This window comes from Palaemon carinicauda, unplaced genomic scaffold (assembly GCF_036898095.1).
Source record: "Palaemon carinicauda isolate YSFRI2023 unplaced genomic scaffold, ASM3689809v2 scaffold65, whole genome shotgun sequence".
NCBI lineage: Eukaryota > Metazoa > Arthropoda > Malacostraca > Decapoda > Palaemonidae > Palaemon > Palaemon carinicauda.
The window spans coordinates 400,338-404,644 of NW_027171927.1; positions in this window are offsets into that span (position 1 = coordinate 400,338).

A 4,307-nucleotide genomic window follows, 5' to 3' on the forward strand; every position below is an offset into this window, starting at 1 on the left:
AGGGAAACGAAACACCCCAGAAAATTTACCCAACCACAGGTTACAGTAAATTAACAGAGGATAGCCTAGGCTAATCAGAGGGAAAGGGAATTACTCTTATAACTCATAGAGATAGTATTGACTTAAAGGGGCAATGCTATCTATCTTACCCATAAAGACAATACAAGAGTAATGGGGACATATAAAGTATACTAAAGCACTAAAGCTATTAAGCTAGAGAGCTTAGAGAAACGTTCTACGTAACTCTGGTATACTATAATGGAAGAGGAAAAGAAAATAGTAATATCTTAATTGTATAAAATATTGCCTGAGCTTCAATACAACTTTACCAGGAAGGTTATATCAAGCATGAAGTGTGAAAGTGCCTAGGCTAGAAGCCTAGCACTCGTGAGGCTCGAAATTATCTCCAAATTCACGACAACAATGACATAATATAAAAATCCCTAGCTAAAATACTAAATAGCTAAAGTTATTAAAGCAAAGATGCCGGGAATATCGTTCTTGCTACATAAATGAACAAAAGAACGATCGCGTCATGACGCCATCCGGCTGGCAGCAGCTCTTGTTACGTTAATTACGATATCAATCGAAAAGCAAAACTTGCAAGAGCTTACATTTACACAATTCAAAGATATTACTTAACTTTCCAGAAGATGATGAAGCTGGGGAATCCATAATTCAAGCAGAAAAACTTCAAAAATAGCGAGATAACACAGGGAAAACTGTTCGGCAAAGCTACGAAAGAAAGAGTGGTTTGGTGGCGCCGTGATGCGGCGGATGGCCGAACTATTGACAGTACTTTAGGAGAGTCGAAGAGTTTTACCTCTTGAACGACTCTCTTATTCTCTTGCCACTTTTTCCTCTCGAAGTGAAAGGCTATTTGGGGTGTAAATAGCTATGAGATGTGTCAAGTTACGTCCTTACGCGATATCCCTTGAAGAAATTTAAGGGATACTCGCTCCAGGAGTTAGAATTCTGGATACCTTCGGTAAATTCTCTGGGCTATATCACTGTAGTCACATATACTTAGGAAGCTACTAATGAAGGAACTTCCATCAACACGACATGGCCTAAGCCCAAAAATACATATACATACATATATATATATATATATATATATATATATATATATATATATATATATATATAACGGATTTTGAGCGAAGCGAAAAATCTATTTTTGGGTAAGATGGCCATGTCGTCCTGATGGAAGTTCCTTAAAGGCAGCTTCCTAGGGTATATTACAACTACGGCTATATTCCCAGAGAATTTACCTTAAGGTACCCAGAATTTTAACTCCTGGAGCGAGTATCCCTAAAAAAGACCTTAGGGATATCGTAAATATCAGTGGACGTATTCTTGACACGCCTCATAGCAATCTATACCCCGAACAGAGTTAACACTTCGTAGGGGTCAAATGGCAAGAAAACGAAAACGATAAGAAAGGGGGGAGCCGTTCGTAAGGCATCTCTCCTCCCCATTTCGAAAGCGTGCCCTGCGCCGCTCCCGGCGCCATCTGTATTCCTTGTAACGATACACGAGGTGCTACAGATACTGTATGTAGGGAGGGGTCCTACAACCCTTTTCTTTTTTTTTTTTTTTTTTTTTTTTTTTTTTTTGAAAAGGAACAGGGCGGGTCCATCAGGACGACATGGCCATCTTACCCAAAAATAGATTTTTCGCTTCGCTCAAAATCCGTTTTTTGGGCTCAAGCCATGTCGTCCTGATGGAAGTATACCAGAGCATTACTGTATCTGTGGATTCTCAATACGTGCCGTACTCCTCAGGAATGTTTCTTAGTCAACTCGACTGAAAGACCTAAGATGTTACCGTTATACATCTTTTCACTAATCATAAGCCATGAAAGCGCTTCCTGCCCCCTACAGGGAGGAGTCCTACTAGACTCTAGAAACGAACGAAGAGTACATATACCTATGTATGAATCACTCGCCAGCCAGTACAATATAGTGGTCTCACTCTATATGAAGTAAAGCATAGTCTTTACGGAACTATAGCATCCAAGGGAAAAAATCCCGACCAGCACCCTGGTCGAAGTAAAATAGACAAAAAGGTTATATCTGCGTAGGAATAAACTTGCTGCCGCCACCGTCCTCAGAGAGGGGTGGAGCCCTTTATGCTAAGGAAAGTATAAACCAGTGCAATAAGGCTTGCATTAAGGAATAGGCTATTATAGATATCCCCGATTAATATACATAGGCTAAATGCTCAATAATTAACATGAAATCAATATAGGTGAAGGAGACGCAAGGTTCCCGAGAACAAGTTTATTGAGTAACAATAAATAGACATGGTTACCATAAATATATACATATGATAGGTGGATGACCAACAATTTACACAAGTACCGTAGTGCATGGATGAATGGTTATCTGAAAGAAAACAATCAGGTCACTTGTCGCATACCAAGGGATCAAAGTTAATGTCCATGTTACTATCTGCTGACATTAGCGTTAGCAACGCTCGGCACACCTGTCTGTACTTGTGCTACCATCACCATAACGCTGGAACAGTCACTGTGGGCTCCCAGAGCCTTCACTACTAGTTATATCAACGCATATAACTATCCACTCACCCAAGAATCAAAGTCCCAAATAATTCCACTGTTCCTCGCAGAGTTAAACAGCAGGGTTAACGACGCAACCAACTGCTACCACAGACCTCTTTAGCTGCTCCACTTGCTTAGCATAGTGGCGAAAGAATACCCTGGAAGACTTCCAGCCAGTGTATGAACGAAGGTGTTCAAAATCCATAAAGTTAAAGAAGTTTAAGGATGAAGCAACTTTCCTCGGATCATGACCTGCGGGTGAACTGTCAGGATCCGCTCTGCGAATAAAATATGTAATTTTCGCCCTAAGCTGATTTAAAGATAAATTCGAGCCCGATGTTTCTCCTCTGAATAGTTGGCCCCCATGGAAGTCTGAAGTTCTACGAAGATAGACCTTTAGGCATTCTACGGGACATAGAGATGCATCTTCTTTCAGAGGGCAGATTCTCCAGGGGCCCCACCTGTTGGTGGGCAACTCGTTCTTAGCGAGAAACGTAGGGTCCGGAAACAGGTTCAGTTCTCCCCCATCCAGGAACTGAACCCGGCCCTCCTCTCTCGAGAGGGCCACAATCTCACTAACTCTGGCCCCAGAAGCAAGGGCAAAAAGGAAGATCACTTTTTGAGTCAGGTCCTTCAATGCGCACTCCTCATTATTCAGTAATGAGGCAAAATGAAGGACTTTGTCTAACGACCACGAAATAGGCTTTGGAGGAGCTGATGGTCTAAGCCTAGCACAGGCCTTCGGGATCTTATTAAACATCTCGTTTGCGAGGTCTACCTGGAAGGCATATAGAATGGGTCTTGTCAGAGCTGACTTACATGTAGAAATCGTGTTAGCCGCCAGCCCCTGTCCGTGGAGGTGGATGAAGAAGGATAGGCAGAACTCCGTAGAGATCTCTTGCGGGTTCTTGTCTTTGACAAAGGCTACCCATTTCTTCCATGCTGATTCGTACTGCCTTCTAGTAGACTTACACTTATATTCTTCCAGGAAGTCGATGCTATCTTTCGAGATTCCGAACCGTTTCTTCACCGCTAGGGAGAGAAAATCATGAGCTGCAGGGTCCGGGTTCTCTGTAATGAAGCGTAGACAGTCGACTTCTGGACTTGCTGGGACAGAACTGGGTCCAGGAGTGGTAGAAACTCTAGTCGTAGTTCCAGAGCTAGAGGGAACCATACACTGTTCGGCCACTTGTGGGCCACTATTGCTGCTACTCCCTTGAAGGATCTCAGTTTGTTGAGGACCCTCAACATCAGATTGTGAGGGGGAAACAGGTAGATCCTGGACCATCTGTTCCAATCGAGGGACATCGCATCTACTGCTTCCGCCAAGGGGTCCACGTATGGGGACATATTTCGGCAGCTTCTTGTTGTCCTTCGTCGCGAAGAGGTCTATCTGCAGTTCTGGGACTTGTCTCAAGATGAAGGAGAATGATCCTGCGTCTAGGGACCATTCCGACTCTATCGGTGTAACCCTGGATAGAGCGTCCGCGGTCACATTCCGGACTCCTTGAAGGTGAACTGCTGACAGGTGCCACTTCTTCTTCTCCGCCAGTCGAAATATGGCTAACATTACCTGGTTGAGAGGTGGGGATCTCGATCCCCGCCGATTCAGACATTTCACTACCACCTCGCTGTCCAGTACCAACCTTACATGGATCGAGTGACGTGGGGATACTTTCTTCAGGGTAAGAAGCACTGCCATAGCTTCTAGAAAGTTTATGTGAAAAGTCCCAAATAGCTT